Genomic DNA, 24463 nt, shown 5'->3' on the forward strand with positions numbered 1-24463 from the left:
CCTTTCCACGTAAGATATATACAATTCTTTTCTATATTCATCCATCCGAAGAAACGTAGAGTAAAAAAAAAAAAAAATCAAGTGCCAATATATACCTACTTTCAAAACATTCATCTGATTTTAACAGCCCACATCAAGATAAATTTGATGATTTATATATATTCATGTTATAAAATATTAAAATTTATATATTTATATTATATTTTATATGAAATTTGATGATTCATGCATTCATATTATATAAATTATTAAAATTTATATATTATATTATATTTTATATAAAAATTATATATTATAAAAAAATATAAATTATATTTTTTTAATTTTATTAAATTTATATATAATAATTATTAAAATTTTAAATTTTATTCAATCATGTCCTTCATGTTATATATTTTAAATTGTCAGTTTAATTTAATTGAAGACCACACCGACTTGGCACCTATGTGTTGGCTGTCGCTTGATAACCCTTAGTACTCCTATTAGCCGCCTGAAGCTGTTAATTTGTTTGTCTTGGGCGTGCAAGATTTTGGGCTTCACTCATGCCGATCTAAGCTAAAAATCCCTCATCCCGCCAGAGAGAAATGGGCCTAATGTTAGTTTAATTTGGAGCGAAATCTAAAACAAGTATTAAATGGGTTATGTTTAGCGTTGGTGGATGCTTATACTGGTATGGCGTGGCCTAATGATAGTTTAACATATGTCACTTTCTGACCCGTTTACGAATTGTTTCCAATAATATACAGTGTTGTAATATAGAGAGAGAAAAAAAAAAAAAACGTTATGGCGTTATAGCATATGGATCTATGAGAACCATCTATTATTATCATTCATTTAAGTACTGTGATCAAGAAATTATACAACAAACTAGGGGAAAGAAAAGCACTCGAGTCAGCCAAGCTCTTTAATCACTAACTCGTCGAAACAAGCAACCCCTTAGCCATTGGCAACTCAGAGCTCTGCATCACGCCCTCGACCTGATGTATTATATTTGATTTCTTGTGATTTCTGCTTTACCGACTCATAACTTGAAGCAATGGTGTCCTTTGCAGACTCTAAGGTCTCTTCAGCTTTGGTTTTGGCGGCATCATAGCCTCCTTTAGCTTTCTCGGCTTTGCTTTTGGCCGCATCATGCCCTTCTTTAGCTTTCTCGTTAGCCCAGCTCAGGTTCTCCTCTATCTGCGCTTTCTTCTTCTTGATTTCATCCATGGCATCTTCGTTTTCTCTGCAGCTGCCTCCTTTGCTTCTTCCGCCTTCCGAGCCACTCTTTCCTTGGCGTCATTTTCAATTCGTTTGAGGTATCGACCATGTCACTGACTTTGTCCTCGGCTGAGTTTGTAGCCTCTCTAGCTGCATTGGATGCGGTGTTAGCTTTTTCTTTTGCCGCATTTGTTAATTCACTGGCCTTCTCTACCGTTTCGTTTTTCATCTCAGTGGCCTTCTCGCTAGCTGTATTTTTCACGTCCCTTGCCTTCGCTGCACTGTATTCAACAGTTCCTGTCCAATGTTAATTAAACCAACATAAATAACATGTATCGAAAGCAGTCTCTGCTTTGAAAATATTCATCTTGCCACTTCGGTTGCATTAATTTGTTAAACTTCTGTTGGACTCGCACTTACTGCTTTGTTTGATAGCTTGATTTTATATAATCAAAGACGCTACAGCAGTCAAAATTAGGAAAAAAAAAAAAAAGTAAGCGGCAAGTAGTGTTACTTTTCATACAGCAAATCATTTATACTACCCAATGAGAGCATTATGCCACACCTAAAATTCCAGCCCTCGTAAAGTTTAAGGCTTTAAGGACTTAGTTGTGCTGAAACTATCAAGCAGACATGTCAAATAACAGTGCATTACAACAGACACAGACATAGTCTTAAAAATCGGTTGTAATATTATAAGTAATTAACCTGAGGCCATGTCTTGGACCTTGTCCCTAGTCTTTGTAGCAGTGTCAGCCACTGAATTAGAAGTTTTCTTAACAGAATCCTTGGCATCTTCTTGCTTGAATCCAAGCCCTTCAGAGATCTTCTCTTTAGCCCACTCAGTCCAAGACTCTGTGGACTCCTTGGCCTCATTCCCCACCTCTGATGCCATAACCTTGGCTTGTTGGGACTTACTTTTCAGCTCATCATCGGCTTGTTGGCTGTTGCTCTTCAGCTCACAAGTGGCTTCTTGGGTCTTGCTCTTTTAACTTGGAAAAGTCTGTCACTTCCTTCTCTGTGGATGGCATGTGGTCAACACTTGTGCAGCTGACACCCCCAACAGAAAGAAAAACCATCGAGGACCTCGCCTGGAAGCCATGAATATGGGTAAAAGAAAAGCGACAAATTAAATCCACAAAGTGTTTTTCTTATATCTCAACAATTTATCTGAAAGAAGGAAGCCTCGCTTTTTGTTTTTCTTTTCCTTTTAGGTAGCGAAGGATCAAGGAAAATTTCTTTTCAAGATAGGAAGTGTAGTAGGAACAAGTCGATGTTGGCCCCTAGATATCGGGGTATAATTTTAAGGGACGAGAAGGAGGTGACGGGGATGAAAAATGATAGCTGTCCAGCAACGTGGCAAACTCGGACACTTTTGAGGTTGCCAGGTGCCGCCTTCAACATCCCAAGTGTCAGCTCCTAGCTCTAATAACTGTAAACCAAACTCGTGCGTGTCGTATCACCGATGCCGGAGAGATTAAAGAAAACTGCAAAATCTAGGAGGCACTATAGTATCACCCACCCTACATCGCGAGTCATAACGCTAGTGAAGGGGTAGTCGGGTAAAAAATTGGAAATTTCACCTTGGACTTCTTCCGTCTGTTGTCCAAACTTGTTCAGTTGATTAAGCTGAAGAGAAAGCACAGAAAAGCCAGACAACACTAGTTTTGCTTTACTTAACTGAGCAGTGGGTTACAAGCAAACAACCTGCCTTAACCATTATGTTGATTATTATATAATTTATTTTAAGTTACAAATATAAGGAACTGCAGGGCAGCGACAGGAAACTTTGGTCCCCTAACAAAACCTGTCTGGCACACATAAATGTAATGACGTAAGAATATACGCTTTCCTTTCGTTTCTACTGGGACTCTACAAGAAACAAGACAGCAAGCATTAATGAAAAAAGTTGCTTCAATCCGGGAGATTATTGAAAGTGTTATAAATTAATCAATAGGGGCAAATACATCTCAGTTAAAGCACATAACAACCCGATTCAACCAAAGAAAGTTACATCAACAAGTTAAACACTGCTCACCTCAACACCAAAATTAAAAGAAAAGATAACTATTGCTCCCATATTTTTACAAATAAAAGCAAATAGAAGGCAGTCAATGAAGCTCCATGAGAATGATGTGTCGTTACTCATTAGCGCATGTGCTCACTCATTGGATTGTCAGGTTAGAATGGTGATGAAAGGTCATGACACAAGTAGTGAAAGCACCCCAAGAAATCCGAATGCGCTACTGATTTCAGCAAGGAAGATTACCACCAAATCATAGCATAAAATTCTTAAGTTCGTTAATAATTGGAGAGGATGCCTGCACAGGTCAATGAATCAGAGAATTAATTGTCTTAGCATGAGTCTTGTAGATCATGGAAATCACATATTCATATATATGAGAAGAATTATAGTGCCATACATAGCAACAAGAAACAAATTCCGCAAAAGGTACACCTGGTTCCCAGGTAAAATGCATGGAAAATAAGAAACACAAAACCAAATACTAAATTTTAACTAGGAGAAATGTAGGTCTTTTCCAACTTTTTTCGGTTGTCCGATTTTTCTTTTGGTACAAGAGGGAGTACTGTGAGTCAAACCTAGGATCTCTACTCTAATCCAACCCAACCTTACCACTTGAGCTAAGTACAAGAGGCAGTTGCCAGACTTGCTAATCATCCGGAATAAATGCATCCCTCTGATGCTAATACTGTTTTTTAAAGGACAACTCATTAATTAATCTAAAATAGCAGCTGTAAATTAAGATGCAAGCAAAAATCACCTTTTCTCGGTAAGCAATAAGAGCAATACACATTTTACTGCAACTTCAACATATCACATCATGATAGTCAGAATAAACGAATGACAACAGAAGGGAACATGCCTTTCGGTGCTTCTTTTTGGCCCAATATCCTTTCTTTTTTGGATAAATTGAAATTTTATATCATCATCCAATCAAGCAGGGATAAAGAAAACCAGCTACACGGTTACAAAAGGAAACCAGAAGAACAAATCGCGTTCAAACTGGAACAAACAACAAAGAGATTAACACTAAATAGGGAGATGAAAGAAAAGAAAGTAAAATAAAAAAAAGTAAAGAAAATAAAATTTATTTATCTTGTTTGGATAAATATTTAATTAAAAAAAATGAAAACTAAATAACTTTTAATTTTACTTTTAAATCTAATTTTTTTAATACTCTAATTTGAAGGAAAAGTTAGGGAAAGGAAAGTTGAAAAAAAAAATTTTATAAAAAAAATTATTATGTCCATTTTTTTATTAATACCAAAAATTTAATCAAAAAAATCTAAATAGATCATAATCATCTTGTAATTTTTTTAAAGCGATCTTTTTTTTTTCAAGTAAGTTTCATATATATCTTTCAATATAAAAATTTTTTATAATTTTTTTATGATTTAATTTTGATGAATGATTGAATATAAATAGATATATTTTTTAAATTTAGGAGATATCAAATTAGCTCAAAATTCATCAATGCATATTTGTAAAATATCTTTCTATTTCACTTTATTAAAAATAATTGATATAGCAACAATTGTGAGGTTAGACAAAATAGCAAATATATCATGGTTTAAGAGCGCTCTAAAAGGCAATGAAAGGTTATAATTAGAAAAAAATTATTATAATAAATTATTTACTTTCTTTTTCACTCTTTATCCAAATAATGGTTGTTAGAATTCTTTTCATTTTCTTTCTTTTATTAATTTTAATTATCCAAATAAGGGTTATATGTATCCTTTCATTTTTTTTAAAAAAACTTTCTTTTCTTTTCCTTTTCTTTCCTTTATTAATATTTATCCAAACATAGCGTAAAGTTTAAAATCAAGACCTCAACTTTCGCACAATCTCATGTTAAATGGTGAGGAAGCAACTACGGCAAGCTGTTCACTTTGTAGCCCAGTATCAACTTTTCAATGAACATTTAATGAGTGACAGCAGGTTAAAACAACAAAATAGTTGTAAGTCGTATAATTTTTTTTAGCAAAGAAAAAAAAGTACATGCTTTATTTGTTTATCTATATTTTGGTTTCCACTGAAGTATTCATTCATTCATCTACTGCTAAGCAAATGATCATGGGGAGCATAGGGTAGCAAAGATTTTATTGAAACAGGTTTTGACTAGGACCAGGAACTATATGTTTATAGAATAGATGCAGTATTGACTAGGAATTAATAGGAACTATTCTCAATTGAAACATCCTCTGATGATCATTACTAGCACCTAGAATATAGTTACCACTTGTATGGTACTGTAGACACCTTTATCTGTTTGGGTTTCTACTTAATCTAGTTTCTATTAATTAAAAAAATAAAAAAAAAAATATGGTAGATTGAATTTGTGTGTGTAAAGAGTTTAAATTAGATTTAAAGACTGAAGTTAAAATTAAAAGAAAATTAAATTCTGATCGGGTATAGGGTTTTTTTTATCAGAACCTTATAAATAGATGCTCCCATAGAAACACAGATAAAAAATCAAAACATATGGAGAGAGCAAAGACAGAAACAGAGATCACCCACAGAATACAAGAATCAGAAAGAGATCACAAAGATTAGAAACAAAGGTATCAAGGGGGAAGAGAAGGCAATTAGCGAGAAAAAAATGAAAAAAGAATGTGCAAAAAGGTAAAAAAGAAGCATCCAATAGGAAACGAGACGAGTGAAAATTGGTAGAAACAACGTGATCAGAAGCATGAAAATAATAGTAAAAAATAGAAGAGAAATAAGAAGGCAACAATAACGAAATAAAAAGAAATAAAAAAAACCAAAAATATAAATAAATTGACAACAAGTGAAGGAAGGTGAAGCTGCTGGCACCAAGATTCTAAATCTTTGGTCACAAACATACATAGCTGCTGATCATAGCTCGAAAGTTGCCAAAACAAAAACATAGCCCACATAGCCAATTAACAACCCAAACATAAAAAGTAAACACCATCTGTAAATCAACAAGGGATAGCCGACGGCAGCAATTACAAGTGTTTGTCGAGGTCTAAGATTTTAAGTTATTGGGTTTTAAATCTAGTTTGTTTGTAGAGAAGGTAAATAGAGGCTATAGGCTGGTGAAGAGTAATTGGAAAAAGAAAGAATGTTCTTGATACCTCAGATCTGCATACAAGCTTGACCCGAGATCTAGTTTGTGCGTGTTGCTCATTCTTTTTTTATTTCATAATTTTTTATAGTTTTATTTACATGGTCTTTTATTTAAAAATCTTTTTCAAAATAAAAATAAAAATATAACTTAAAATTTTGGTTGAAGATATTTGATAATTATTCAAGAATGAGATTCTTAGAAATTTCAAATGGTAAATTCTCTAAGAAATCTCTAGGTGAGAAATTTCTTTAAATTTGTCCCAAATGATGAAATATTCTAGATGAAATTTTAATAAAAGTAATTGTATTCTTTTCCATATATAAAAAATTTGGTTGCAAATATTTAACAATTATCCAATGATAATATTCTTAGAAATTTCAAATGATAAATTCTAAGAAATCTCTAGGTGAGAAATTTCTTTAAATTTATCTCACATGGTAGAAGAATTTAAATGAAACTTCAAGAAAAATAATTGTCATAATATTTTCTTGCCAAAGGTAAAAAATAAAAAAAAAATTGTAAATAGGCCCAAATGGTGAAGAATTTAAAATTTTAAAAAAAATTAGAAAAAAGAAATATTTCTAATTTGACCAAAATAGTGAAATAATTAGATATGTTTTCAATAATAAAAACCAAAATAAAAAAAATAACTAAACTTTTTTTCAATGATGGAGCCTCTTCAAGAAAACAAATGGGATTCTTGAATACTTTTGATGTGAGAAAATATTTTTAAGAGTTCTACCAGATTGATGAAGAATCTTAAGAATTATTTCTAATATTTAAACATTAAAACTTAAAATCATTAGAATCAAGATCTTAGGATAAATTTAAAATAAAATGATACCATCTTATAGATGGGTATGCGAGGGTATTATAACTTTTTCTGTATATAACTGAACTACCAAATTCTGTTTTGGTTAGTAGACCCGAACCTATTCTTTTAGGGACTCTTAGTCAAACTTAGGAGCTCCTTAAAAGGATAGATTCATTAGGTGACCAATCACACCTAGTTAAAAAAGATTGGTAGTGACTCAATTTGTTAAGTCTAGTTATAGATTTATGGATCTATATGTTAAACAATTTGACGACTTCGCTGGAGTCGTTATAGAAAGTCAAGCCATATCATTTCAAATTTATCACATCCTTTAATCTAATGGTTTTAAATTGTAATGATTATGTTATCTATTTACTAACGTTTTTATCTTTTTTTATCTTTTTATTTTTGGAGCATGAAACCTATATGTTCCTTTATACAACTATCATATGCATTTACATTATATGAGCTCTATATCCAGGCTCTGTCCCTCTTAGAAAAGAGTAAAGTACATACGCTTTCGTGAAATGATAGTCTTTACAATTGCTAGTGAAATACTCTCACTCAAATTGAATCCTTTTCGTTGGTAGCCTATGATGGGTGAGAATTAAACTACCTTACTAGTCTGTGATGGACGATGATGTAAGGAACAATTTAAGAAATATTAGTGGTCAAAATCACCTAACCCTACATATAATTCACCCTTAAGAGGTCAGCCCTAAGATAGAGCCATTCCTACCTATTGATAGATGTAACTCACAGATAGAGCCATTCCTACCTATTGATAGATGTAACTCGTAGCCCTAAGAAAGAATAATTTATGATCTAACTATTTTGTTTGATTGACTTTGTGCATTTGCATTACCATGTCATGCATCATTTTCATTGTCATATGTAACATTGTACATGTGCATCATTTTCATATTAGATTTCATCCATGAAGATGTACATTCCATTCGTGCATCAACATCAAACATAAAGCATAGCATTTTTAATAATATATAATTATGGTACTCAAGGTTTAAGGATAACTTCACCAAGCAATAACCCAATTTATCAATACAATATAAGAGCTAGAACTAGACAAATGGAGCAAAAAAATTTCAATCATCTCGAAAAGATAAAGAAAGCACAAAAAAAGCTAGAAAGAGAGTTGAATAAGATTTTGGATGCCTTAAATAAGTTAAATAAAGGGAAGAGAATAAAAAAAAGTACTAGCCAGTACATCCATCACAAGAGGTGATTGATCCTCTGTATCCTTATAGTTTTGAGCCACATCAAGCCAATCCATACAATACCCAGCACTACGGTGGTTCACCTATCTTATAAGGTACATATATCCTTGAATGCCATCACCTTCAAATCTGAGGCAGTACCAAAATTATATAAATTCTGTCTTTACCGAGAAGGTAGTAGAACCAATACTAATCCTTAATTTGAATGATTTAAAAAAGAAAAAAAGTTAATATTTAAGGAAAAGAAAGCTTTAAAATGCTCAAAAGCTGAACAAAAGATAAACTTGTTAGAGGAAAGGCTGTGAGCAGCGAAATGAATTGGTTTTTATGGTTCAGTGGATGCTGCTGGCTCTGTTTAGTCCCAGATGTGATTATTCCTCTAAAGTTTAAGGTTCTGAAGTTGGAAAAATATGATAGTATAAAATGTCCAAATATCCACATTATCATGTATTGTAGAAAGATAGTTACCCATACTTATATGAGAAGCTATTGATACATGTATTTTAAGACAGTCTTATTGGCTCTGTTGCTAGGTAATATGTCCAATTGGATAGGACTCGCATTCAGTCATAAAGTGATATGGCCCGCGACTTCATTAGTTAGTATCAATATATCATAAACTTAGCTTCTGATCGTCTGTTTTTACAGAATATGAAAAAAAAAATAAATGAGTCATTCAATGAATATGTCTAGAGGTTGAGGGTTGTAACTACTCAAGTTTAGCCACTTTTGACTAAGAAAAAGACTACAATGCTATTTGTAAGTATTTTGAAATCTTTTTATTATGAAAAGATGATAGAGAATGCAACAAAAAACTTTACTGATATAGTAATTTTAGGAAAAATTATTGAAAATACCATTAAGAGTGGAAAGCTCTAAGAAGGTGAACCACCAAGAAAGGAGGGTTGCCTAAAAAGAAATAAGCTAAAGCCCAAGCTGTGAACTTTGATTGGCAACAATACAAAAGCTATGTTTTTTATCCACCTTTAATTCATCTTATTTACTATCCCACAATTAATGGTATTATGCAAGCGTCTTACCAATTATATCTATAACTAGTTTACCCACTAACCTACCAATCAACTTTTCAAATACCTATATTAGCTTCAAAGCCTAACAACCAAGCAAATGGTTTAAGAAGATCTCAAGATAATTAAAAAAAAGCATATGTTGATCCTATCTCCATGACTTACATTGAGTTATTCCCAGAATTGATCAAGAACAACTTAGTATCTTCAGTTATTCTAGATCTATTGAAGCCACCCTATCCAAAGTGGTATGATGCTAATACGATGTGCAATTATTATAATGAAAATATGGGTCATTCTATTGAAGCCTGCCCTACTTTCAAACATAAAATGCAAAATTTATTCTGAAAAAGCTTAGTGAGCTTCAACGAATCAGGGGGATAAGATGTCAATAAAAATCTTTAACTTGATTGCATAGGATTATAATTTTGAGAAGGATGTTAAGGCTAGTTGAAAGTTGCTTATCCTTTTAAGATTTCTTTCAAAGTAATGTTAGGAATTCATTCATGCAATAAGATTTCATTTGTTATCATTTTAATAAAAGATAAGTTAATGCATTTCATTATATTTTCGCTTTTATCCAGCCATTATTCCATGCTTTGTTATTTGTCATATGTCTTTTTATTCTCATTCTCAATGATGAATGTTTAGATAATGATAACAATAATTTTGAGATTTAATTTTAAAAACTCATTCACATTGATCTGAAAAGACTATTTGAGCAAAAGAAGCTAGCTACTAATAGATATAAAATATTTATGTTTTAAAGATATGTAGATCCATGAGCTTATTTTTATTTAATAGATGATTTTCAAGAAAAGTAGTCACATTTGAGATGAAAAAAGATCATTTTTCTTTTACTATTTGAAAAACTATTCATCGCTACCATTTTGAGCCTATTATAATTTTTTTTAAAGAACCTCGACCAAAGATCACCCTTTACATTAAAAGATAATTTTTTTAAAAAAAAATAGCCAAAAGATCACAAAAGGTCTCAAAGATAGAAGAAAAAAAAGAAAAAAAGTAAAACAAAAGAAAAAAAAAGAAAAAAGAAAAATGAATGCCATACATGATTCGAGGTAAGGTAATGAGAATCTTTTTGTGAGGAATAAGATAAATGAAAAAGTAATAATTAATGAAATGATGTGAAATGGGGTAAAATGCCAAGTTGTATCAAATGATGAGAAATGATCATTTGGTTTTGAACCCTTTAAACATATGTTTTGAGCCTATTTTATCTATTTCTTTTATAACCCCTCACCATGGCTTATATTATAATCTTCAAAAGTCCATTTGAATCAAATGTAAATGCTCGAATTGAATAATCATGTGTTAAGCTATGACATACTTATGATGGAACAACATAATCATGTTATATTGCTCTAAAGATTGAAGTGTGAGAGATATTACTAATAGATGAAAAAAATAAAAAAAAATGAAAAAAAAAATAAAAAAAAAATAAAAAAAATAAAAAATGAAAAAAAGGAAAAAAAGAAAAAATGAAAAAAAGAGAAATGGAATACTTAAATTGAAAATTCGAAAAGACGATTTGAGTAGAAAAAATCTGAAGCTGAGAGTTAAATAGACAGTTTAAATAGTTGAAAGTTTAAAGATCTATGAAGATCCCTCAAAGCTAGGATAAAGTTCAATAAGCTCAAAATAATTTCGAAAGTCAATTAAATGAGTTTTTGAGAAAGAATTTTGGATTAATGTTAAGAATTGTCTAAGTGTTCATTGTTTAGACATTGTTACACCATTCAATACCATCTTTAGTGATATGCTTTGAATTTGTTCTTTTGCCCATTTGTTTTTGTACTAGACTCACTCCTTATTGATTACCTTTCTCTCAATTCACCTTGTGCTCTTTTATTCTTGCTTCCCTATAATGAATAAAAAAATGTATGATTGTATTATATTTGTCATGATTTGAAATGATAATGAATAAATGATAATGTTCATAAAGATTTTTGTATTCTTTTAAAAAAAAAATCTAGGATGATAGGGGGCAAAAAATAAAGAGATGGTAGAAACTTAAAAAGATGTTTTAGAATGATATACAATGATGAATATGGTAATGAATTGATCAACATAATATGTGAGTTGTGATTGAATGATGAAAATAATATGGATCAGAGGATAAAATTTATGAAAATAATATGGATCAAAGGATAAAATTTATTCTAAAGTTGCTAGTGCTAAAAAGCCTATAAATTATGGTGAAAATACTATGGATCAATAGACGAAATTTATTTTGAAATTGCTAGTGCTGAAAAGCCTGTGAATTGCAATCAAGTATCAATTGAAAGAATTTGTTCTAAATGGTTAGTGCTAAGAAGTTGAAAAAGAAAGATAAGAGATGATGGAGTCTTGAGAATCATATTATCACAATTAATTAGAATTTCATGACATGGACATTCGTATTACATGCATTACATTTGCATTGTTGTTTGGAGAATATTTGAAACTTTGATTTGGCTAAGCATTTGCATTATGCAGTCAACATTTGAATCATGGTTGAGAATATGGCATTGTGAGAATATAGATTGTTGCATTTGCATCATTAAGAAAGTATTTACATCATTGATCATGACATTCATTATATACAAAATTTTGACTTTGGTAAAAGTTTGAAAGTCATCTAAAAAAAATTTTGAATCTTGGGATTAAGTCTTTTAAGATAAATTTATGAATTCTCAAATGAGAATTTTTTAGTCTTAAATGAAAAATTTTCAGAAATCTTCAAATGAGAATCTTTTAGTCTTAAATAAGAATCTTTAAGAAATAAAACTCTAAGATTTGTCGAATGTGAATCTCCAGAATTTAAATCTTTAAATGTTGGATGTGAGCCTTGCAATTTGTATACGTCCTGAATTAAAATTTTAGATGAGAATTTCACAAATGCGAAACTTAAAATCTTGCGAATATGAATTCTTGTGAAGTTGAAAAATCTTGTGAATCTGAAATTTTGCTAATTAAATTCTTGTGAAACTGAAATTTTGAGAATTAAAATTTGGTGAATTCTTGTGAAGCTCAGAGGTTCTTGTGAATATGAAAATTTTAGTTAATTTGAAAATTCTTGTGAATCTTTGAATTGCGAACCTTTAAATTTCAAAATCAAATTGTGAATCTTTGAGTTTCCAACATGATCTATAACTTCTCTGGATAAGATTGTCGATGGGTTTTATTCATTTTTTTGAAAGTTGTTGAGCCTCTGATTAGATGAGCTTTATTTATTTTCTCAAACTCGTTGAGCCTCTGTTTAGAGAAGCTTTATATATTTTTTAAAAATCGTTAAGCTTCTGTTCAGAGGAGCTTTATTTATTTTTTCAAAGTCATTGAGCCTCTGTTTAGAGGAGTGTTTATTTTTTCAAAGTTGTTGAGCCTCTATATAGATGAGGATTTATTTTCTAAAGTTGTTGAACATTTGTTTAGAGGAGCCATTATTTTTTCAAAGTTATTGAGCCTTTATTTAGAGGAGCTTTATTTAATTTTTCAAAGTTGTTGAGCTTTTGTTTAGAGGAGCATTTATTTTTCAAAGTTATTGAGCCTCTACTTAGAGGAGTTTTATTTATTTTTCTAAGTTGTGAGCCTTTGCTTAGGGGAATTTTGTGTCATTTAGCAAGTTTGGGTGTCTGATTATTAAAAAACAAAAAAAACAAAAAAAACAAAAAAAAAGTGCTGGGATAACTATCTAGATAAGAGAGGTGTTTACGTGTTTGCACAATTCTTGTTGCATAAGAAATGTGCAAAGCGGGACAGCTACAGTCACCTTAATCTATCCATGGTTCTACTCAATCTGGTTTCTGTTAATTAAAAAAATAAAAAGAAAAAAAATCTAGCAGAGTGAATTTGTGTGAAACTATATGTGTGAAGAGTTTAAATTGGATTTAAAGACTGAAGTTGAAACTAAAAGGGAATTGAATTCTATTCAAGTATATGGTTCTTTTGATCATAATGCTATAAATAGATACGCCCATAGAAACACAGATCACAGATAAAAAAACATGGAAAGAGCAAAGATAAAAATAGAGATCACCTACAGAATACAGGAATCAGAGAGAGATCATAGAGATTAGAAACACAGGTATCAAAAGGGAAGAAAAGGCAATCAGTGAGAAAAAAAAAACGTGTAGAAAAGGCAGAAAAAAAGCATCCAACAAGAAATGAGATAAGAAGTGAAAACTAGCAAAAACAACGTGATCAAAAGTGTGAAAATAATAGTAGAAAATAAAATAGAAATAATAAGGTAGCAGCAACGAAATAAAAAAAAAAAAAATACCAAAAATATAAACAAATTGACAACAGGCGAAGGAATGTGAAGCTGCTGGCACCAAGATTCTGAATCTCTAGCCACAAACATACATAGCCATTGAACATAGCTTGAAAGTTGCCAAAATAGAAACATAGCCCATACAACCAATTAACAACCCAAAAGTAAAAATCAAACACCATCTGCAAATCAACAGGGGACAGTCGACGGCAATAGTGACAAGTGTTCGTCGAGGTTTAAGACTTTGAGTTGCTGGGTTTTGAATCTGGTTTGTTTGTAGAGAAGGTAGAGAGGAGCTATAGGCTGGTGAAGAATAATTAGGAAAAGAAAGAATGTTCCTAAGACCCCAGATCCGCATACAAGCTTGACCCGAGATCCAGTTTATACATATTGCTCATTCTTTTTTTTTTATTTCATAATTTTTTATAGTTTTATTTACATGTTCTTTTATTTAAAAATCTTTTCCAAAATAAAAATAAAAATATAACTTAAAATTTTGGTTAAAGATATTTGATAATTATTTAATGATGAGATTCTTAGAAATTTTAAATGGTAAATTCTCTAAGAAATCTTTAGGTGAGAAATTTCTCTAAATTTATCCCAAATGGTGGAATAATCTAGATGAAATTTTAATAAAAGTAATTGTATTTTTTTTCAAATATAAAAAATTTGGTTGCAAATATTTGACAATTATTCAATGATGAGATTCTTAGAAATTTCAAATGGTAAATTTATAAAAAATCTCTAGATGAGAAATTTCTTTAAATTTGTCCCAAATAATGGAAGAATTTAAATTAAACTTCAAGAGAAATAATTGTCATAATATTTTCTTGTCAAAGATAAAAATAAAAAAAAAGAATTTTTATATAGGCTCAAATGGTAGAGAATTTAGAAATTTTAAAAAAATAAAAAATAAAAAATTTTTAATTTGGCCCAAATAGGAGAATAAGTAGATATATTTTCAATAATAAAAACCAAAATAAAAAAAATGACTAAACTTTTTTTTCCAATGACGGAGCCTCTTCAAGAAAATAAATGAGATTTTTGAATACTCTTGAGGTGAAGAAATATTTTTAGGAGTTTTACTAGATTGATGGAGAATCTTAAGAATTATTTTCAATATTTAAACATTAAAACTTAAAACCATTATAATCAAGGCCCTAATATAAATTTAAAATAAAATGTTATCATCCTGTAGATGGGCATGTGAGGATGTAATAATCTTCCCTATATGTAACTGAATTTTCGAACCCTATTCTGGTTAGTGGACTCAAACTTATTCTTTTAGGGACCCTTAGTCAAGTTTAGGAACTCTTTAAAAGGATAGATTCATTATGTGACCAATCATACTTAGTTAAAAAAGATTGATGGCGATTTTATTTGTTAAATTTAGTTATAGATTTATAGATTTATTTGTTAAATAGATACAACACATATTAGCCTTTTTCTGATATAACTTTCTGCAGATAAGCATTATAAAAGACCCTATTTTTTGGGTGTATCTTAACACATGCTATGAACTTTAACACATCTCCAATCGAAAACGCCTTGGATGATAGTGATAGACATTAAAGTAGAATCTGTCAAATAGAGTGTTAGTAGTGGCAAAGCAAAAGGACACACAAAAAAGAACAAGTCCAGATAGCCAACCAAAACTATTGAATCTTATATAGGTGGAAAGCCATGACGAGTAGGTGCCTACTTACAGTGTCCTAACATCTACACTAGGATTCTTATCATGTTTTCTTGTTGTGGCCAAGGCCCTTGCATTTGCTACATTGGAGCTGCCGTTTAATACTGTCTATTGATTCAGCCTGCTTCATCTATGGCCAACCTGATGGACGTTTAGTTGGGGGAGGAGTTACAGTAACAGCTGCCTCAGGTGATTCATCCTGAACTGGTCTGTCTACATTCGAAACAGGTTGAATGGATGCGGCATACGTTAAGCTGAAACTCTCAGTTGTGAAGTATACTGTATCTGGAACAATAGTCATAAGGACTTCTACCGATGCACTCAAAGGCAGCAACAGCATGGCAGCAAGGCAAACCAGTAAGTTGCCAGCCCTTGCAGCTGCAAACCCAATGATCTATATTAACAACATCAACAGATTCCCCATGAACTTCAAATATGTTACCACGTGCGGGTAATACTTAAAGTGACCTCGCCATCGCAGTTTCTTTCTGCAACTTTTCCTCATTACATGAAGTTAACTTTGTCAATCATTGACTGGAACCTACACGACGATTTTAGATTGACTCCACCATCTTACCCCGTAATACATCAGTCATCCGCGTTAGAGGAAACTCATGTGCTTCTGATACCCAACTATAAAACTGCTGCCCAAAGTTTGAGGTCATTTGGTTATACCTTGCTCCTCCAAAAAATGAATTTGCCCAGTGCTCTGGTTCACTTTGAATGACCCAGTTGTAAGCTTCAGGTGAAATGCCTTTTATAGTTTCAGCAGAACACTAGAAACCCTCAAGTCTTGGAGGACGAGCGGCAGCGTAAAAGTCATTGATCATAAACCGTCTTGCCTCATGAGAAAAATGCCCCTTCAAATTTCTGTTAAGCTTCTCAGCAAGATGACGTAAACAATTGCTGTGGTGGCATTTATCAAATACGTCAGCCGATGCCCTCTTTAAACCATTCTGAAAATCTGCAACAAATGTTAACTGGCTAGATGTAGAGACTGCAGATTTCAGTTCCCTTAAAAACCAAGTCCAATTGTTCTCATTCTCAGCATCAACTATAGAAAAAGCTACGGCAAAAATACCATCCTTGGCATCTGCAGCGGTTGCAGTCAACAAGATTCCTCGGTATTCAGAATTTAAAGTAGTACTGTCAAGAAAAATGAGAGGTTTTTGACAACCATGCTGGAAACCGGATATTGAGGCACGAAATGAGACGAATAGACGATGGAAGCTTGACTCATCTTTTGTGACAATACTTCCAGGGTTAGTCTCCTTTATCTTCTCACAGAAAAAAGGTAAGAGATTATATGCCTCTTTATAGGAACCTTGAAGCTGTTCTCTAGCAATCTCTTTTGCACGCCATGCCTGAGAATAATTCAGTTGGATTTCATATTCTCGCCTGATATCATCAGCAATATCTTTTGGCTTGTAGCTTGGGGAAACTTTAAAATTTTCCTTTATAATACTTCCCACCAACCCCTTGTTGCCCGATTCATAGCTTTTACGGCAGTGCCCTCACTTGTATGTTTTGTGTTCATTTTCTTGATGCAAATCAATTGGGTCGTGGACAGTCTTGATGCATATATCCTCCGGGGACAGTGTTGAGGTTTGCATTTAACAGTAACACGATGACTGTCGTTTTTCTTATACCTACACAATTGAGTATTTATGCAAAGCTTCTCGGAATTCACTAAAACTACTAAATCTTTGGTCAACGCCAGTGATTGTATTCTCCATTGCTGTGCAGCTTTATGATGCTTCTCATCAACAATATTAATGGGCATACAGTCTAAAGGAGTTTCATTAAGCATGCCCATGTCAACTTCGTCAATGGCATTGGTCATCCCAACAGCTGCATTGACAGGAGAAACCATTGGAACCACAACTTCTAAGACAGTTGTCCTGCTAGACTTGCGCAATCAAGCAGCTGTAACAATGACAGCAATGGTTGAACTTTTATGGTAAAACTAGAAATAATCAAGATTGAAGGGTAACTACCTACTAGCAGGCATGTTAGAAACGTTATGAGCAGCAGCTTCCTCTGACATGATGAAGATATCAACGATGGCAGAGTCACCAAGAAAATTAAGCATGCGCTGCAAATCGTTGTCTTTGGAGATGGTGATGAGGGTCTTCTTATTTCCAGGGAGGAAGTACTTGATAGACATGTTATCAGAGCTAAAATTAAACATTTCTGCTATTTCAGACTTGAAATCGCTTAACCGGGTTGCTGATCAATGTCTATAGCATAGGCATCACCACCATTATAGGACAATGAACCATCTCTATTGGCGACAAAGTCACCACCAGACTGACATATTGCTATAATTTTCTTCGCAGCCATGGCCTAACGATGAGAAACCAAATTATAACCAATGTATGAGAAACCAAATGAAGCACAGCAAACTACATTAGTGAAATATGAAATGTGGAAGTTTTTTTCTTTTTGCCACACACAAGAATTCAAAAGAATAAAATTCCAATACTAAAGCAGTAACCTGAGGAAGCTAAATAACTTTTATCTATTCAGAAATTACTTTACGTGACTGCAATCGAGAAATGAAAACACCAAAACAAGCCGGAAAGAAGGGGTTGGAAAGCATAGTTGCCATTGGGTAATGGAATAAGATACAGAAACCCTAATATCTAAGGAGTTTGAAAACGAGAAAGTTGACACCTTTATTGGAGAAACATTAGAAAGGCAGGATTTTTGTTTTTATTTTTGGTTGTTGTTGGAAGATTGAATCCTTGAATTGGAATAGGAATAGGAATAGGAATAGGAGAGGGCAGAGTTAAAGATGTAAACGAACATAATTTTCGATAAACTATTCATGATTATGTTCGGTTTCTATTCATTGTGTTCATTTATTAAGCTTAACAAATAATCGTGAACAAGATTTTTATATTCGTTTATTAAACAAACCAAATATGAACAGATGTTTATTCATTTTATTTATATTCGTAAACAAGCTCATTTAAAATTTGTTTAAAACTCATTTGTTTATTATTTGCCTATTATTTGTTTGCTGATCATTTATAATAATACTAACAAAATTATATTTTTATCATTTATCTTAATCTTATTTTAAAATTTATTTATATTCATTTGGATTCATTTAAATTTGTTTAAGATTTATTTGTTTAAATTTATTTGATTATGGTTTATTTATTATTAATGAACATGTTTGTTTATATATGTTCGTGGACATGTTCCTTTAAAGTTCATGAACAAATTCGTTTAACTTAATTAAATCGAATACGAATCAAATATAAATCAAACATGAATATTTTATCATTTAAATGAACTAAGCTCGAACGAACAGAACAATTTTCTTACCAAACACAAACCGAGCTGAATATCTCTAAAAATAAATGAACAAACTATAAACATACCTTCATTCGTTTATATTTGATTCATTTACAGCTTTAGACAAAGCCATGACCTAAAGCTAAAGACCCTAAAAGAGAAAGGAAAACAATATGCAGCGTTTATCCTTTGATTTGTTTGACCTTTTATTTATTTATTTATAGATTTTTGACTTTCTCTGACGGTTTTGGTTTTACTTTCATGCTTCTTGTTAGCCCTTGGCCTTACTCAAGTATCAACCTTTGCACTCAATTATATATAGTTGCATGCATTTTTGTTATATTTAAAGAATAAAGCTTGAATTTTTTTATTATTTTCAAAAACAATGTATATTTCACAAAAAATATAACAGGCAGCATTAGCTCACAAACTTGAATAATTCTAATTTACTTTTATATTGACATTTAAAATATATAACTCCAAATTTAATTACCATATAATTTTATCTACAGATTTATTATAAACACTTATTTAACGAATATTTATCCAAAAATAATAAATAAATAAATATAGCAAAGAGATTTGATTAAATGATATAAACAATAAAAAAAAATTTTTAGTTATTGTCATAACGTTTAGATTCGTACACCTATGACTATACATTCGTTTAAGGAGTCACCACTAAATTTTTTTTTTAAGGTGCGATTGACCACCTAACAGAATTTGTCATTTCTTAAAGAGAAATCCTAAGTTTAACTTAGGTACCTTTAAAAAATAGATTCAATGTCTATAAAATCAAAATTAGATATGAGAGTATGGTTATGTGTGAGAAATGTTAAAATACCCCATAATGTCATCAACGGATGGTACCAACTTGATTTTTTGTTATCCATTAGATCTTAAAAATTTTACCAGATAATTAATTGCTAGAAATTATTCTTAATTGACTCCAATACTTTTAACAAAAAATTAAAAAAAATTTCTCACTTCAAGAGTATGCAAGAAAACTACTATCTCTCTTGCAGAGGCTCCGTTGTCAAATTATTTAACATTTAAAAAAATTTCAAGAAAAAAATTAATATTTTAACCATTTCCTAGGATTTCTTTTCTTATTTTATTTTTTGAAAAAAAGATTAATGCTTTTATTTAAGGAAATATTAATAATTTCAACTTTTTTCTCAAATGTTTTTTTTTTTTAAATTTTTGTTTGCAAGAAAAATTGATACTTTCAATTTTTTCTCAAAATAAATATCCTTTAAATATTTTATCTTCAAGGAAAATTGATATTTTTAACTTTTGCTCAAAAAAATGTTTTTTAGTTCTTATTTTTTAGGAAAATTGATACTTTCAATTTTTCTTAAAACATTTTTTTAAATATTATTTAATTATTTTTATTCATTCCAAAAAAAAATGATTGATAAATAATGAGCAAAATAATACAAAAAAGGAAAAAGAATACCAAAACAACTTGTGACTCTATTTAGGAAACTCGCCATGGCTTAACTTCACACATAGGAAATACTTAGCTTGTAGCTCAAATGGTGTAGAGCTGAACTGGGCGTAAAGTTGAACTAAGATAGAGGATCGAGTCTAGCGATCGGGTCGGGTTGCCCAATGGTTAACACGTGATCCTTGAAATGGAACGGGTCAAAAGAAATCCAGTTTCTTTAGCTAAAATGGCACCGTTTTATTAATGCTATAAAAGTCTTCTTTTAAGCTCTCATATTCATTTCATAGGTTCTTTCTCTCTCACTACAATTTCTGCGCTGTCTCTCTCTTTTTCTAGGAAAGAACAAAAGTTGGTTGGAAACTCCATAAGTTTTTAGATTCTGGTAAAATGCCATCGTCACCGCCATCGCTAGTCATCGTCGACCATTACTGTCGATGACCGTTCAAGACCAGATTTTATCTTAAGGCTCGTTTTAATCCCTTTTATCACGCAATCTACTTGGTTTCTTCATATACCTATTTGATTTGTGTAGATTCAAAATCAAAGTTGCGGTTTTCTTTTTCTCTTTTGCTGTTCTAGTGGTCGTCACCTTCAAGTGTGTTGTCATTGTTCTTAAATCTTTTTTCCACTAATTTTGAGGACTCGAGCCTTTTTGAAAATGATTTAAATTGATAAAAAAAATCTATTCTCCATTTTTGTTCTTTTCTTTTTTGTTTTTGACTTCTTTTAGTTTGACATTGTTTTTTTTTTTTTTTGCTAGCGCACTTTACTAGTACTGGCCGACTTTTGCAATGGGGTGGATGATAGCAGTAATGCGTGGGTGCACTGTGGTGGTGGTTCAGGTTTAAAGCTTTGTTTTTTGGTTGGCTAGATCTTGCTCGATTTTGTTATGTAATTGCTCGTTTTTTTTCTATACTTTTCTATGATTTTTCTTTCTAATTTTTTTCTTATGTGTTATTCACTCTGTGTTTCAGTTGGTTTGTGTCATGCTTTCTGTTGGTTTGTGTTGTGCAATTTTAAGTGATAGCAAGCTGTTGGTTGTCTAGAGATTGGTTCTATGTTTTTGGGTTTATTTGGTCTGTGTTGGTTTTAGGCGTGAGAATTTTTACAATGGATTCAAGTATTGTGGATGTTGGCTGAGTGACTATGGTCTAATGATAGAGAGGTAGGTTCATGGCTTAGGCGTAAGCAATGGCTGACTGGTTTCTAGAAATTTTATGGTGGTATGGCATTCTACGTGATGGTTTTCGAAAAGCTATTGCTTGTATGTATGGTATGTCAGCTTCTCAATTAATACTGGGTTTAGGAATGACAGTGCTGGGATGCAACAAATATAGGTTTCTAAGTGCTGATGGATCGGGTAATGGTTAAAAGAATAATGGATTGAATTGGTGATTGTGGTGATGGATGTAAAATGGGAGGTTTGTAGTTAATGGAGACAAAGGAAAATGATTTTTAGCTTGTTGCTTCCTCTGTATTTTTCTATGTGAATTCCTTTGGATTTTTGTTCTGCCTCCCTATAGTATAATGGTTGTTGCTTAAATAATGACTTAATCCTTATAAAATGCATGATCAAAATGTTATCCAGTTGAATGAGATTTTCCCTTACCTCTTATAATTTCAATTTTAAACTCAACCAGTTTATCTTTTAATTTTAATTCAAATTCAATGATTTATCTCCTGAATTACAAAATAGTAGATGGTTTATTTTGGGTTTAAAGTCTAAAGTCAACCTAAAACTCAAATCCAAAACTAAATGGGCTAATTCTAAAGCCCAATTCAAAGTAACTCAAGAACAGTTTGAATATTCTAGATAAAATAAGGTGTCTATAATTACCCCCTTTTGCATAATTTTTGTGAAACAAAAATTGTGTAAAAACGTAGACACCTAAAATATCTGAGTTTGACTTCACAACAATTACGAAACTTTTGATACTACAAAGGCTTATGATTCGAAGCATTCAAAAATTTCATAATTGAAAATTCACAATACAAGTTGAAACGTAAAGATTCACAATTTGAGTTCGAAGAAAAAATCATAATTTTGAAATTCAAAAGTTCGTAATTCAAAGATTTGCAAGAATTTCAAATTTGTAAGAATAAGGATTCTCAAGAATTGAAGAGTCGTAAGATTTTCAGATTCGCAAGAATTCGAGATTCGCAAGACTTTCAGATTTGTAAGAATTGGAGATTTGTGAAAAATTAGAGATTTGCAAAAATTGGATTTGCAAAAATTAGAGATTGACAAGACTTTTAGATTTGCAAAAAGGGAAATTTGCAAAAATTAAAGGTTCGTAAGATGTTTAGATTCACTAGATTTTCAGATTCGAAAGAATTTAAGATTTTGCGATTCACAAGAATTGAAGATTCATAAAATTCAAATATTCACTTTTGAAAAATTTCTATTGATTCACAACAAAACTTCAAATATTCTCATTTTAAAACTTTAGCATTTCACATCCAATATTTCAAAGGTTTTCATTCAAAAACATTAGGAATTCACACAAAAAATTTTTTAAGATTCTTAGAACTCAAAGATTCTCATTTTAAGCTTATTAAAGATTATGCCTGGAGGTCTTACAAATCATCCTTAACATTGAAAATGTTCCTTCAAAAGGTTTCACAACTTTAAAATTTGGAATGTTTTCCTCGAGAAAAATCTCATCATGAAAAATTTTTCTTATTCAAAAGTTCAAAAATTTCTTACCAAGGTCAAAGTTTTGTATGATAATGACGTAAATGCTTTTTCAATTATGCAAATACAATGACCTAGATTCTCATAATAATGTAGATGTCATATTTTAAATCATGATTCAAATGTTTACTACATGATGCAAATGCATGACCAAACCATGATGCAAATGCAATTATCAAAACAAAGGTTCGAATATTCACCAAATTATGTACATGTATTGTTCAAGCAATATTGTAATGCAGATGTCATTAAAATCAATACCATCAAATTCTAATTGATTGTGGTAATTAGGTTCTCCAGACTCCACCATCTCACATTTCTTTTTTAACTTCCCTGTATTAACAATTTCAAAATCAATTCACCAATTTTGTCAATTGATCCATGTTATTTCTAGCATTTGGTCATAACTCACGTATTATATTGGTTGATCCATCATTGTATTCATCACTTGGGTACCACATTTGCCTTTTCAAATCATCTTTTTGGCCTTTTTCATATATTTTTTTTCTTTTTGCCCCTATGATCCTAAAGTTCTTTTTAAATGAATGCATGAATCTTTTATGGAAATTGTCATTCATTTATTATCATTTCAATTCATGAAAAATATAGTGCAATCATATATTTTCTTGATTTATTCTAGGATACAAAAATGAAAAAGGACAAGGTGATTTGAGAGAAAAGGTAATTATACAAGAACAAGCTAGGTACAAAAACGAATAGGCATATGAACAAATTCAAAGCATATCACTAGGATAAGTGTTTAAATGGTAGAATAGTATCCAAATAATGAATATTCAAATAATTTTTAACATTAATCTATGATTTTTTTTTGAAAACTTATTTCACTGACTTCTAAAATCATTTTGAGCTCTCACACTTTGCCCTAGTTTTGGAGGATCTTCATATGACATTGATTTTTCATATATTTAACTGTCATTCTAGTTTTCAACTTAGGTGTTTTTTTGCCTAAATCTCTCTTTTGGGTTTTTAATTTGGGTTTTCTTTTCTCTCTTTTTCATTTTTTCATATTTCTCATTCTTTCATTTTTTTTTATTTTTTTGCTTTCTTGCTTTTTTCGTTCTTCTCTTCATCCATTATTAGTATTCCCCCACGCATCAATCTATAAAACATAAGAACATATCACAATTCCATTGCTTCAGCATAAGCATACCTTAGTTTAATATATGATCATTCAATTTGAGCATTCATATTTGATCAAAATGAACTTTTAAAGGTTTTAATGTAGGCTATAATGAGGGGTCATGAAAATAATAGATAAAATAAACTCAAAACATATGTTTAAACGGTTCAAACTAAATGATCATATCCCATCATGTGATGCAACCTAGCATTTTACCCCATCCCACATCATTTCATTATTTTTTTTCTTTTTTCATTCATCTCATTTCTCACAAAACAATTTTCACTACTTTGCCCTAAATCATTTGTGGCATTCATTTTTTTTTGTAAGAGTCTTTTTTTTTTTAACTCTTTATCTTTGAAGCCTTTTACGATCTTTTATCTCTTTTCTTTTTTTAAGATGGTTCTTTTCAAAATTTATCCTTCAGCATGGAAAATGATCCATGGTTGAGGTTTTTTTTTTTAAAAAAAATCATAATAGGCTTAAAAGAGGGAGCAATGGATAATTTTATTTTTAT

At 31.2% G+C, this 24463-nt stretch overlaps 2 pseudogenes across 1 annotated transcript; both read right to left on the reverse strand.

Moving 5' to 3' along the window:
- Positions 1-812: 812 nt before the first annotated feature.
- Positions 813-2390, reverse strand: LOC111307184 (uncharacterized; annotated as a pseudogene). The gene is made up of 2 exons (XR_016332004.1): positions 1909-2390; positions 813-1497 (listed from the first exon to the last, which is right to left on the reverse strand). The product of XR_016332004.1 is annotated as an uncharacterized LOC111307184 (transcript).
- A 13007-nt stretch (positions 2391-15397) lies between these two features.
- On the reverse strand, positions 15398-17714 carry LOC111307545 (uncharacterized; annotated as a pseudogene).
- Positions 17715-24463: the final 6749 nt, after the last annotated feature.

Source organism: Durio zibethinus, chromosome 22, assembly GCF_047325235.1.
Source record: "Durio zibethinus cultivar Kanyao isolate XHJ-2024 chromosome 22, ASM4732523v1, whole genome shotgun sequence".
NCBI classification, from domain to species: domain Eukaryota; kingdom Viridiplantae; phylum Streptophyta; class Magnoliopsida; order Malvales; family Malvaceae; genus Durio; species Durio zibethinus.